Consider the following 15,008-nt stretch of genomic DNA (forward strand, 5'->3'; position numbering starts at 1 on the left):
TTCATTCTTCTGCATGTGGCAGTCCAATTTTCCCAGCACCATTTATTGAAGAGACTGTCTTTTTTCCATTGCATGTCTTTTCCTGCTTTGTCAAAGATTATTTGACCATAGAGTTGAGGGCCCATACCTGGGTTCTCTATTCTGTTCCATTGGTCTATATGTCTGTTTTTGTGCCAGTACCATGCTGTCTTGGTGATCACAGCTTTGTAATATAGCTTGAAATCAGGCAACGTGATGCCCCCAGCTTTGTTTTTCTATTTCAACACTTCCTTGGCGATTTCGGGGTCTTTCCTGATTCCATATAAATTTTAGGATTGCTTGTTCCAACACTTTGAAAAATGTCATTGGAATTTTGATCAGGATGGCATTGAAAGTATAGATTGCTCTGGGTAGCATAGACATTTTAACAATGTTTATTCTTCCGATCCATGAGCATGGAATATTTTTCCATATTTTTGTGTCTTCTTCAATTTCTTTCATGAGTGTTTTGTAGTTCCTAGAGTATAGATCCTTTACCTCTTTGGTTAGGATTATTCCGAGGTATCTTATGGTTTTTGACGCTATTGTAAATGGAATTGTTTCTCTAATTTCTCTTTCTACAGTTGCGTTGTTAGTGTGTAAGAAAGCAACTGATTTCTGTGCATTGATTTTGTATCCTGCCACATTACTGAATTGCTGTATGAGTTCTAGTAATTTGGGGGTGGAGTCTTTTGGGTTTTCCGCATAAGGTATCATGTCGTCTGCGAAAAGAGAGAGTTTGACTTCTTCTTTGCCAATTTGAATACCTTTTATTTCTTTTTGTTGTCTGATTGCTGTTGCTAGGACTTCTAGTACTATGTTGAACAATAGTGGTGAGAGTGGGCATCCTTGACGTGTTCCTGATTCCAAAGGGGTATTTCTTAAATATATTTTTTAATATTTTATTTTTAAAAAATTTTGGGGGGCGCCTGGGTGGCTCAGTCGGTTAAACATCCTCCTTGGGCTCAGGTCATGATCCCAGGGTCCTGGGATAGAGCTCCATGTCAGGCTTGCTCAGCGGGGAGTGCTTCTCCCTCCCCCTCTGCCCCTCCCCCTTTCTCATGCGCACATGCGCGTTCTCTCTCAAATAAATAAAATCTTTTTAAAAATTAAATAAAAATAAATTTTTTAAATTTAAATTCAATTTAGTTAACATATAATGGATTATTAGTTTCAGGGGTAGAATTTAGTGATTCATTAGTGGCATATAACACCCAGTGCTCATTACATCAAGTGCCTTTCTTAATGCCCATCACCCAATTACCCCATCCCTTTCCCCACATCCCCTCCAGCAACCCTCAGTTTATTTCCTATAGTTAAGAGTCTCTTATGGTTTGCCTCCCTCTCTGTTTTTATCTTATTTTATTTTTCCTTCCCTTCCCCTATTTTCATCTGTTTTGTTTGTTTTTTAAATTCCACATACGAGTGAAATCATATGGTATTTGTCTTTCTCTGAGGGGGTATTTTTAATCTAACAAAATAATCATTGGGTTCATCTGGGAGAAAATGTTCAAAAATCACCAAGAAAATGCTTAAGTAATGAGAGGTACTTTGATCTTAAAATGTGCTCTGAACTAAAATGTGCTTTAAACGACAGTAAATAAAAAACATATTATACTGAAAATAGACTAGAGAGACTAATAAAACTGCAAAATCCAACTGCATGCTAGAGAGAAAACCTAGACTCAGACCAAGCATAGTAATTAGCATGTGACAGAAGTAACATTTCAAACCAGTACAGAATAAAGACATTATTCAATAATGATATTGTGGTAATTTGGGTGAAATTTTCTTTTCTTTTTTTTCTTAAAGATTTTAAAAATTTATTTATTTGACAGAGAGAGACACAGCAAGAGAGGGAACACAAGCAGGGGAAGTGGGAGAGGGAGAAGCAGGCTCCCCACCGAGCAGGGAGCCCGACGCAGGGCTCGATCCCAGGACCCTGGGATCATGACCTAGCCAAAGGCAGATGCTTAACCGACTGAGCCACCCAGGCGCCCCGGGTGAAATTTTCTAATTAAAGAATTAAAATTTTGATAAAACAAAAAACCTATTATTTTTTGAAAGTAAAGATTTACTTACTCTTGCATTGGAAAAGACTTTTTATTGTAGTATAATACACATAACATGAAATTTATTATTTTAGCATTTTAAAGTGTACAATTCAGTGACATTAAGTACATTCACAATATTGTGCAACTGTCATCACTATCTGCTTCCAGATCTTTTTTTTTTTTTTTAAGATTTTATTTATTTATTTGAGAGAGAGAGAGCAGGAGAGGGGGGAGAGTCAGAGGGAGAAGCAGGCTCCCTGCTGAGCAGGGAGCCCGATGGGGGACTCGATCCTGGGACTCCAGGATCATGACCTGAGCCGAAGGCAGTCGCTTAACCAACTGAGCCACCCAGGCGCCCTGCTTCCAGATCTTTTAATCACCCCAAAGAAAACCCCGTATCCATTAAGCAGTCAACCTCCATTTTTCCCTCCTTCCCACTGGCAACCATGAACTTTCTGTCTATGGATTTGCCTATTCTAGACATTTCATATAAATAGAAACATATATATTGTGCCTTTTGTTTCTGGCTTCTCTCATTTCACATAATATTTCCAAACTCAGCCATGTTTTAGCATGAATCAGTACTTCATTACTTTTAACGGCTGAATGATATTCCATTGTATGGATATACTACTTTTTGTTTGTCATTCATCAGTTGATGGACATTTGGGTTGTTTCTACCTTTTGGCTATTATGAATAGTACTGCTACAACCATTTGTGTACAAGTTTTTGTGTGGACCTATGTTTTCAATGCTCTTGATTTATGAATTTTAGGAGTGATTTCCATTTCTGCAAAAAGGCCTTTGGGATTTTGATAAGGATTGCATTGAATCTGTAGATCACTTTGTAGTATGATAGATATAGTATTGTCATCCTAACAATATTAAGTCTTCCAAACCATGAATTTGGATGTATTTCCATTTATTTCGATCTTCCTTAATTTCTTTCAGCAATTTTTTGTAGTTTTTAGTGTACAAGTCTCACACCTCTTCGGTCAACTTTATTTCTAAGTATTTTATTCTTTTTATGTATTGTAAATGGAATTGTTTTTTAAATGTCATTTTTAGATTGCTAATTGCTAATGAATATAAATACAACTGGTTTTTGTGTGTTTTGTATCCTGCAACTTTGCTGAATTGGTTTATTAGCGCTAATAAACACACATTGCGTGTTTTTAGGAATTTGTCCATTTCATCCAGATTATTTAATTTGTTGTCATGCAACTGTTCAGAATATTCTTCTATAATTTTTTTTTTTTTTACTGTAAGGTCAGTATTAATGTTATCACTTTCATTTCTGATTTTATCAATTTGAGTCTTCTTTCTTTTTTTTTTTCATAGTCTGGCTAAAGATTTGTCAATTTTGTTTATCTTTGCAAGGAACCAACTTTTGGTTTAATGGATTTTCTCTATTATTTTTGTATTCTCTACTTTGGTTATCTCCACTCTAATCTTTATTATTTCCTTCCTTCTGCTCTCTTTAGGTTTAGTTTGCTCTTTTTCTAGTGTGTGTGGGGGAGAGTGTGCTTTATAAGCCTGACACCAAAGGATAAAAATCATAAAAAAACCCTGACAGCTTAATTACAAGAAAAACATTTAACTTATATACATAAAAAAACACATGAATAAATTAAAAGACAAAAAACAAACTGGAAAAATATTTAAAACCTTTGTCAGACAAAGGTTAACATTCTAAGAGCTCCTGCAAACAGTAAAATGAACATCCTAGCAGAAAAGTAGGCAATAGACAAGCCTAAGAAAAAGAATGAAAGAAAAATCACCCTAATGGTTACTAAACATATAAATTCTGAATCATAACTGTAAATAAAGAAATTAAAATTAAAAGAAATAAAGACATAATATTTCTCTGTTAATTTTCTTACTGGGGTGAAATTCATGTAACACCAAAATTAATCATTTTAAAGTAAGCAATTCAGTGGCATTTAGTACAGTCACAATGTTATGTAACTACCACATCTATCTAGTTCCAAAAATTTTCATCACCCCAAAAGGAAACCTAGTACCCATTAAAAGCAGTTACTCCTCACTCACCCTTCCCCCAGCTGCTAGCACCATCGATATTTTTTTTTCCATCAAAGAGGAAATAAAACAGTGATAATTCACCTATCTGTACATCAGAATCACCTGGGAAGCCTCAATAATTCCAATGCCCAAGGGCACATCCCAGACCAATTAAATCAGAATCTTTGGGAATGGGACCAGGGTATCAGTATTTTTTAAGGTTCTCCACATGAGGACACCTGGGTGGCTCAGCTGGTTAAGCGTCTGCCTTCGGCTCAGGTCACGATCCCAGGAAACTGCGATCAAGTCCCTCATCGGGCTCCTTGCTCAGCAGGGAGCCTGCTTCTCCCTCTGCCCGCCATTCCCCCTGCTTGTACTCTCTTTCTCTCTCTCTTTCTCTGACATAAAAATAAATAAAATCTTAAAAAAAAAAAAAGGTTCTCCACATGATTCCAATGTACAAAGTTGAGAATCACTAATTTAAAAGAATGATAATATCCAACATTAATTCTAGTGACAGTGTATCCTAGTATAGGGTGCTCTGTAATTTGTGCAACTTTTTGAAAAAACTGTCTGGCAATAATAATAGCTCACATTTATTGAGCTCTTATCATGTTCAGACACTAGGCTAAGTGTGTTATTAGTTCTTTTAATCCTCACAGCAGCCCTATGGAGCAGTGTGCTATCACCCTCATTTTACAGATGTACAGAGATACAGAGAAACTAAATGATGTAACTAAATAACATAGCAAGTAAGTGTTTTTAATCCATGCTTTAGCCACTACTCTACACTGTAGACTGCCATCTTTTATTTTATTTTTATGTTTTTTAAAGATTTATTTATTTATTTGAGAGAGAGACACACAGAGAGCATGCAAGAGAGGGTGGAGGGGCAAAGGGAAAGGGACAAGCAGACTCCCTGCTGAGCAGGGAGCCCCAATGCAGGGCTCGATCCCAGGACCCTAAGATCATGACCTGAGTCAAAGGCAGATGCTTAACCAACTGAGCCACCCAAGCACCACAAATGCCGTTCTTTAAAATGTTCCTTCTGGAAAGTTATCCCAAGGAAATCATCCTGGATGTGCACAAGAATTTTCAGTGCATGCTGTTTAAAAATGAAAATTGAAAACAATTTAAATACCCAGGTGTACAATACGAAATTATTAAGTTACATAAATTATGTGATTGAATATGAGGTAGCTATTTTATTTATTATTATTTTTTAAAGATTTTATTTATTTGACAGAGAGAGACACAGCGAGAGAGGGAACACAAGCAGGCAGAGTGGGAGAGGGAGAAGCAGGCTTCCCACGGAGCAGGGAGCCTGATGTGGGGCTCGATCCCAGGACCCTGGGATCACGACCTGAGCCGAAGGCAGATGCTTAACAACTGAGCCACCCAGGTGCCCCAAGGTAGCTATTTTAAAGATTTTATTTATTTATTTGTCAGAGCGAGAGAGAGCACAAGCAGGGGGAGCAGTAGGCAGAGAGAGAAACAGGCTTCCCACCGAGCAAGGAGCCCGATGTGGGACTTGATCCCAGGACCCTGGGATCATGACCTGAGCCAAAGGCAGATGCTTAACAACTGAGCCATCCAGGCATCCTAAGAGGTAGCTATTTTATTTTTTTAAGATTTTATTTATTTATTTGACAGAGAGAGACCCAGCGAGAGAGGGGACACAAGCAGGGCGAGTGGGAGAGGGAGAAGCAGGCTTCCCACTGAGCAGGGAGCCCGATGCGGGGCTCGATCCCAGGACCCTGGGATCATGACCTGAGCCGAAGGCAGACATTTAACCGACTGAGCCACCCAGGCGCCCTGAGGCAGCTATTTTAAATGGGTAGTTGAATATATGTGTACACAGTTGAATGATTCCAAATGCTAATAGTATCTCTGAATAATAGATTGTGGATAACTTTTATTTTCTTCTTTTTTGCATATGTGTATTTCCTAATTTTTCTATAATGCTTATGTATTTTTTGGTTTTAAAAATAAGTTTAAAGGGGAGGCGCCTGGGTGGCTCAGTCGTTAAGCGTCTGCCTTTGGCTCAGGTCATGATCCCGGGGTCCTGGGATCGAGCCCCGCGTCGGGCTCTCCGCTCTGCAGGAAGCCTGCTTCTCCCTCTCCCACTCCCCCTGCTTGTGTTCCCTCTCTCACTGTGTCTCTCTCTGTCAAATAAATAAATAAAATCTTTAAAAAAAAATAAAATAAAATAAAAAATAAGTTTAAAGGGGCACCTGACTGGCTCAGTTGGTGGACTGTGGGACCCTTAATCTCAGGGTTGTGAGTTCAAGCCCTATATTCGGTGAAGAGTTTACTTAAAAAAAAAAATCTTTAAAAAAATAAAATAAGTTTGAAATGTTAACTGTCTTCATCAACAAACCTCCTCTATCCCTTTGCCCTTGGGATACAGTATAATCTAGAGACCTTACACAAAACCTATCATGCTCCCATCATCCCCTCTCCATTTTTGAAACTTTTGGGTTCCAGTCTGCATTATCCCAAGCTGTCTCTAGTCCAGATGAAAAGAGAATCAGATGTCACTACTTTAACCCGCAAATTCAACTTGTTTCCTTCCCCCTTTACCCCTATGCCTTCCTTTCTTCAAAACAAACATCAAATCCACCCTCTAGTGTTGCACGGTTGAGGAGCTAAATGTGACTAAGGACTTAAAAAGAAAAGCATAGAAATAAAACCTATCCCACCCCTTCTCAAATATTTTTTTTCCTTTCTTGTTTTTGGCGGCAGTGGTGGGGGGCCTCTCCTTTTTTCTCTTTTTTCTCCTTTTCCCTGAAAAGAAATAGATAATGTACCACCACTCCCCCCCCCCCCACCATCCTGGATTCAGGTCATACTTACTGTTACTATCCAGCCACTTACTATGCATCTTGTATAACTTGCTTCACCTGTTTCTTCTGTAACTAAATTAATCATATCTACCTTATTCGCATTACAAAGTAGTGGTGTTGATAAATATAACCTGCAAATGTTCTGAAGATATAAAATATACTTTATAAATTCTGAAGGAGGCAATTTTTTTCCTAATTTCTTCTTTTGCTCTCCTGCCTCCTTTAACTACTTGTTAGATTTTCTTCCTTTTCTGCTCCTTCTCCTTCCCATTTTCTACCTCCTCACCTCTGTTCATTTATTCATTCTGCAAACATTGATCAACAGTTGGGTCAGACACACTGCTAGGGTTCTTTGAAGAGCTCACAGCTAAAGTGGGGAACCAGGCTCGTAGACCAGTGGCTACAGTATGATGTCTAAGTACTAGAACGGCACAGAGGACCCTGCAACAAAATCTGGGCACAGGAAGTCTTCACAGAGGAAGTGGTGGTATGAAGAGGGCCTTGAAGGATGAAATAGTTCACAGATAGGCAGAGGAGGGAGAGAAGAGCATCCCAGATAGAAGGGCCACATGCACAGAGAGAAACATGGGTAATCCCAGAAAGGCAGAGGCAGAAAATGCAGTTAGAATGGAAGGTTACAGCCACATCAGGGATGTTTTTAAACCTGACTAGAGAGTTTGGATTTAACAACCCAGCTCAGGGGTTTCTGGTTTTGTTTTTGTTGTGGTCTCGGGAGTGGGCTGGCAGGATCATTGAGTGGTCTCAGTGCAGTGCAACATGAAAACATGGGGCCCTTGTTCAAAGATTATTATGAATTTCAAAATGGGGATGGCAGAGCATTAAGCCCAGCACAGGCCCCTCTGAGCATGGGGCTCTGTGTGACTGTACAGTTTGAGCACCCACGAAGTCAGCCCTGATGGAAGGCAATGGTAATATGGACAGGACTGGCACAATACACAGGAACTGATCCAGGCAGTACAGGAAATGAGGCAGTTGGGATCCCACAGTGAGGTCTGTGAACTATCTGAAGTACTTAAAATATTTAGTAGAGGGGCGCCTGGGTGGCTCAGGTTAAGCATCTGCCTTCAGCTCAGGTCATGATCCCAGAGTCCTGGGATCAGTCCCGCATCAGACTCCCTGCTCAGTGGGAAGCCTGCTTCTCCCTCTCCCACTCCCCCTGCTTGTGCTCCCTCTCTTGCTGTCTCTCTCTGTCAAATAAAAAAAAAAAAAAATCTTAAAAAAATAAAATATTTAGTAGAAATGGACGTTGAAGGTATCCAATATCCAATGGATATTGGAAGTAGAAAGGAAAATTTTAATAAATTTGAAACAAAAATGGGTAAAAGGTTACATCATAATGCAATGTTGTAAAAAGAGACTGAAGAGGGTGTCTCGGTTGTGGCCACTGTAACAAAATACCACAGACTGGGTGGCTCATAAACAACAGAAACTTAGTTCTGGAGGCTGGAAGTCCCAGGTCAGAGTGCCAGCATGGTCAGGTTCTTGTGCAGGGGGAGTGACTGAGGGAGAGGGAGAAGCAGATCCCCAGCTGAGCAGGGAGCTGGGACTCTATCCCAGGACCCTGGGATCATGACTTGAGCTGAAGGCAGATGCTTAAAAGACTGAGCCACCCAGGTGCCCTTGGGAGGACTTTTTGAGGGAAAAGCCAAAATCAGAAAAGACTCTCTCCCATGTCCAACCGAGGAAAGATCTCTTTGATGGGCCCAACCCCCTCTGTCTATGCGTTGATTTGGAATTTTGTTAGACCCCATGCTCCAGCATATACCCCTCTGGGTTCACATTACCATCCCATCCCCATCTTAGCCCCTTCCTGGTCTCCCACCCTTCCCCTCTTCCCACTGTCTGACAAGACTTGCCGAGGTCTTTCTTCTTCTTGCAGTGGCTACACTGTCATTTATTTGAGGAGAGGAAAGGGTCACCAAATTTGGCTGCCTTATCCCTTGTGGGTGGTTTTATGGAAAGAGATGTGGGGATGAAGGAGAAGGAGGGCTAGCTGGGAAAAAAGATGATATTGGGTTTGTGAGCCTGAATTTTATTTGATTTTGTTTTGCTAAATTTTGAGAAAACATGGCCCCAGTTTATGAACATGATCTTGGTTTGCAAGGCAAGGGCTAAATTCTAGTAACAGCCCTGAACTGAGCCCCTAAAGGGGCTGAACAGAGGATGAGGAGGAGTTGATATTTTCAAATACAAGTGATACAGGGCTATTACTCCACAAACCAAGAAAATGTTATTTAACAAGTTCACAGTGGTGCCAACAGGACTCCTAGCGATCAGGCCCTATGGGATCATGTGCATAGCAGCTCTGGGAATCTCCACATCTCCACCTTACTATCAGGATCCTTTGTATACAAATGCCTGCCCCAACCAGTACACACTCGCCCTCTAATGAAAGCAGAAGAGCCCCTCCTTACTCTAGCTCCCAGTCAGCTTTGTCACTTGTTGCTGCCTGGCTGCCCCTGGGCCTTGGCCTTCTGGTTCAGCATGCCACTCCTCTGAGGCCACCTTTGCCCACCCTCACCTGCTGCACTCCCAGCTCTTCTCGACCAGGAATGGGACTCAAGCTAATAACTGTTCAGGGCCTTTCCGATCCCATTGTAAGTTGCTCCTGCTATCTGCCAGCTGACACGTCCTTCCTGCTCATTCCTAAACAATGTCAGCTCCTGGCTCAGCGTCACTCTCTCCAGTTTCTTACCTGTCCTAACACTCAGCAATTTGAAAATCCATGTAGATGAACTTGTCAACACTATATAGCCTTTCACTCCTGTAAGCTGCTCTCCATCGATAACACTGTCATCCACCCTCCTTCAATCACTCATTCTGGGCTGACCATTTCACACCTGGGCCTCTGTCCTCAAACTCTAAATATGTCATCTCCTCCTCTCTCTCAGGCAGTGACTGTGGTTCCCATTTCTGAAGAAATTTCACAGACTTCCCCACCCCCATTTCTATCTAGCCATCGGAATCTGTGTCCATATAATTGGCCTGCCCATCAATTGCCATGGATGAACCATCTATATTTGCGTAAAGACAATCCTTCACTAGACTCCATCCTTCCTCACCTTCACAAGGCTATCGCTCCAGAAATTCTCCTTGCTCTCTCTTACATCACCATTTCCCCCCTCTTTTCTAAGTTATTCCTATCAGCATACAGCTATGCTTTTATTCTCTCATTTTGATAAAACCCTCCCTTGACCCAACTGATGACCGAGGTCTGTTCTGATCACTGATGTATCCGGCCCTTCTACCAGCTACTGCCCCATTTCTTCGATCCCTTTGCAGTAAAACTTTTAAAAGTAGATGACTTTACTCAGTGTCATTGATTTCTCCACTCCCATTCTCTATTAATCTTGTTATAATCAGACTTTGTTGTGGCCATTCCACTGACACTGCCCTTCTTGAAGTTATCAATGACCTTTATAGTACATAATCCAACAATCAATCACCTGCTGAAGGTTCTCAGCACCCATCAGCAGTGTCTGCACCAGCTGGTCACCTCCTTCCTGATACATGCTCTTCACTTGTTTTCCAGGACACCTCACTTTCCTGGTTTCCTCTGACCTCACCGATTGTTCCTTCTCAGACTTCTTCACTGATTTCTTCTCTTCTTACAAGCTCTTGATGTTGACATGGCCCAGGGATCAGACCCTGATTCTCTTCTCTATTTACACTTACTCCCATGTTGAGCTCATCCAGTCTCGTGGCTTTAAGGACCATCCATCTACCAATAGCTCCCAAATTTATATTTCTAGCACAGAACTCTTTCCTGAATTCCAGACTCGTAACTACCTATTCAAAATCTCCACTTGCATACATAACAGATAGATGTGGGGAAAAATGAACTCTATTTCCACCACCAGCAACTGCCCTCTAAATAAACTACTCTATCCTTAGCTTTTCCATGTAAGTTGATGATAATGCCATCCTTCCAGTGCCTCAGGGCAAAAACAAAATCACTCTTATTGCTTTGTTTTTTTTCTCATATCCTACATTCAGTGCATCAGGAAATCTTATTGGTTTTACCTTCAAAATGTATTTATAATCTTACTACCTCTCAATATCTCCAATACTACCACCCTGGTCTATGTCACCATAATCTCTTACCTAATTGGTCTTGCTTGTTGCTTCCACACTTACCTTCCTACAGTCTTTTCTCAACGTAACAGCCAGAATGATCCTTTTAATAATGAGATCATGTTATTTCTCTGTTTAAACTCCCTGGTGACTCCCTATTTCACTCAGTATGCATTCTCAACAGGAGCAATATCATCTCCAAGGGGATGAAAGCTGTTTCTTAGGGATCAGGGGGTAAAAAAAATTTTTGGATATTACAATGGTTTGTGGCCCTCCGAAGGCTGCAGTACATAAACAAATATAAGTTATGTCTATGGTATTAAACTTTTATGAGAGGGTAGCAATTAGGAAATAAAATCTAAAGAGTCTCCTAAGGGGCATAATAATGGGGGGGGGTGAAAGGTTGACAACAATTAACTCAGAGGAAAAACCAAATTCCTACACAGGTGTACATCATCTGGCCTCCATTACCTCCCTGAACTTTTCTCCTACTACTCTCCCCTTGATCATTCAGTTTCAGCCACATTGGCTTTTTTGCTGATTCTCAAGTATATCAGTCATGCACATTCATACACACACACACTGAGCCTTTGTGATAGTTACCTCTGCCATGGATACTCTCTCCCAGGTTTCCTCCAGGTTGACTCCCTCACCTCCTTTCAGTCTTTGCCTGAGTCTTCTCAATGTCTCCTCAGAGAGACCTACCATGACCACCCTATTTAATACCGTAGCATGTCCCCTCTTACCTCCACACTCTGGCCCCCATTTACCTTGATGATTTTTTCCCCATATCACTTACCATCTTCTAACACACTACTTAATTTTCCTTTTATATGTATTGCTTGTTTTCTGTCCCCATCCACTAGAGTATAAGCTCCATGAGGGTAGAGATCTTTGTTCTACCCACAGCCTCTAGAACAGTGGCTGGCATAGAATCATAGCTTTCAATAATGAATGAATTCATCCCTTCTAGCCCTAGAGGAAAAACTTAAATCCTGGAAGGAATTATAACTTCAGTTGAGTGTGAATCTATAACTGGAAAAAAACTATGAGGCCAGGGCTGAGGATGTGACTCATGACCACATTATTAATTCTGCTTGGGACCCCCTCCTTAAGGTCATAAAAATAACTAGAAATTCAGGCATGTTAAAGCTGTATCTGGACCCTAGCCCAGGCAGAGAGGGACTTTTTGCCTGGGCTTCACATTCACGAAAGCCTCAAATGTAGGTTTTGAATGTTCCCTCTAAAGGGGGTTGGTTATATATTCAGTCAGAGACATGCCCACAAGAAAGGAAGGAGACTTTTCAGATTACAACTTAACTGGTGTCTCATTACAGCATCCTGCCTCACAGATTAACTTTGTAAACCTGGCAATTATTGTAAGACTGTCAAAATCATAAAGCTTTGTAATATCTCTGTGTTAAAAGCATTCATCTGTTAAATGTAACCATTTCAATCGTGCCACAATCTTGGAACCCTGTTTTTGCTTCTTTTTGGTTTTTCACATACTACTAAGTTTGAGAAATGAGGTGGCCTGAGCTTTGAGAGAGCCTGCGTATGTTAGATGGGCTTTGTCGCCTCTTGGCCACAGAGAACCAAGGAAGTGGACTCTCCAACATTACATGGGCTCCCAGCACTCACAGGCTGCCAGGCCCCAGACATTCAAATGCCTCCTCCCCTTCTGGCTCACCAGTGCTTCCCCCAAGATATGTACTTACAAAGCACATTCCTTCCCCTTTGCTCAATTATCCCATAATACTCCTGGGTGGAGGCAGGGGAAAACCAGTGGGAAAGGATTACCCACAACTACAGGCCCAGGTAAGAATGCTGCCACAGAGACCATCACAGCAAAGGGGCACCAGCCTCTCTGGGTTTCGTGGCTGTGATGGTTCATTTTATGTGTCAACTTGGCTAGGCTACGGGACCCAGTGGTTTGGTCAAACAACAGTCTAAATTATATACAATCATCAACAGACTTCCCAACCCCCACTCTGCCCTTCCTGGCTCTTAACCCTGAAACATCCATTCAACCAGCACTTTTTGAAGGGTAATAGTCATTATCTTTGGGAATAAAATGTTGAAAACATCACAGCCCTGACCCCAGTACTGCTCAGCTTGTAAGTGAGCTATGCAGGCAAACAAAGAGTAGCAGTGAAGTGCAGTAAGTGCTACACTAGAGATATGAGCCCCTTAGATCCTGGTGGGACAAAGTGTGTATGTTGGGAGGGGTCAAGTTAGGGGAAAATAAAGGAATGTGTAGTTTCCAGGCACTTCCCAAAGTCCCAACCTCCAAATATCATCAAAATAGGGATCCGGGTCAATATGTGAATTTGGGGGCGGGGACACATAAGCATTCAGACTATAGCAATTATCAATACTTTGAAACCCTTTGTATCTCTTTCTATCCCATCCCCCTCTCAATCCCAGAAGTAACCACTATTCCAATTTTTAAAAATCATTCCCTTGATCTTTCTCGTTTTGAGATAGATAGATAGATAGATAATATCTCCAATTCCAAGAAGAGTGTCTGGTACACAGAAGGTGCTCAGTAAACACTGGTTGAATGAAAGAATGAGAAACTTTGCTCACTACATGAGTAGTATGATTTGTGAAAATGAAAAATTCTGATGGCTGATGAACAGTGTCCTGTGAAGGGCTCCTCTGTGTTAAGTAAAATAAAAACAGGGAATTTCTGGGGTAAACTTAAATGTAGCTTTAAAAAGTAATAATAACTGTAGTTGGCTGATGGAGCAATGGGAAAAGCATCAGACTCAGTGCCAGCAAACTTAGACTGGAATCTGGCTCTGCCACTTGCCAGCTAGTGTGCCTGTGAGCAGGGCTCAACCTCTCTTAAATTTGCACTTCCTCATCCGCAAAACGGGGATACTATTACAGCGTGGTTAATAAGAGGGATAGGTAAGTGTATGGATAAAAATGCTCTGAAGAGTAAGTTAAAGAAAATGATGCTACGAAGTGTCATCAGCATTTAAGGCCAACGGGAGCCTTTGCAAATTAAGCATCTCCATGTAATTTTGTCTCTACATCCTCCTCCCAACTTATGTTATAAACATACCTTATTTGGGGGCATCTGGTTGGTTCAGTTGGTTAGGCATCCATCTCTTGATTTTGGCTCAGGTCCCATTATCTCAGGGTCGTGGGATTGAGCCCCATGTTGGGCTCTGTGCTGAGCGTGGAGCCTCTTGGGATTCTTTCTCCCTCTGCCCCTCCTCCCCCACTCATGTGTGCGCACTCTCTCTCTCTAAAAAAAAATAAACATACTTCATTAAAAAAAAAAAAGACATCCATCTTCTCTAATGAAACTTCTCAAGCAACAGTACTTAGTTTTATTTTATTGAGATGTAATTCACATACGGTAACATTCACTGCTTTAAAGTGTGCAATTCAGTGGTTTTACTACATTTACAGTCTGTGTGACTGTCATCACTCTATCATCCTAGAACATTTTCATCACCAGTTAGGAGTCACTCCCCATTTCCCCCTCCCCTCAGCCCCTGGCAACCACTGATCTGCTTCTTGTTTCTATGGATTTGCCTAGTCTAGACATCTCACATAAATAGAATCCTACTCTGTGTGGCCTTGGGTATCCGATGGCTTTCACTTGGCGTAAAGTTTTCAAGGTTTATCCATGTTGTGGGACTTATCAATACTTCATTCCTTTTTACAGCCGGATGAGAGTCCGTTGTATGGATATACCACCGTTTTATTTACCTGTTGCTGAGTTTGTGGATATTTGGGTGGTTTCCGTCCTTGGGCTATTACGACTAACGCTGCTATGAACAGAGGTGTGCAAGTGTTTTGGGTGGATATGCTTCCAATTCCCTCAAGTCCATCTAGGAGTGGAGCTGCTCCTAGAATAACTCTAATTGAACCTTTCCAGGAACCGCGGATGGGCTTTCCTCAGCAGCGGCAGCATTTCACAGCCCCATCAGCACTGCACAAGGACGCCAATTCC

The 15,008-nt window shown here is 41.3% G+C and overlaps 1 protein-coding gene across 5 annotated transcripts in view; it reads right to left on the bottom strand.

The window, feature by feature from the left end:
• LOC117999400 (NXPE family member 3-like) overlaps positions 1 to 14,199 on the bottom strand; it is a 62,250-nt gene extending 48,051 nt beyond the window's left edge. For all 5 annotated transcript variants that reach the window (XM_034988478.1, XM_034988477.1, XM_034988473.1 and 2 more), the window contains exon 1: positions 14,109 to 14,199. The gene's annotated coding sequence lies outside the window, so the exon portion shown is untranslated. The remainder of the gene's footprint in view (positions 1 to 14,108) is intronic.
• Positions 14,200 to 15,008: the final 809 nt, after the last annotated feature.

This window comes from Mirounga leonina, unplaced genomic scaffold, assembly GCF_011800145.1.
Source record: "Mirounga leonina isolate KUSES-001 unplaced genomic scaffold, KU_Mleo_1.0 Mir_454, whole genome shotgun sequence".
NCBI classification, from domain to species: domain Eukaryota; kingdom Metazoa; phylum Chordata; class Mammalia; order Carnivora; family Phocidae; genus Mirounga; species Mirounga leonina.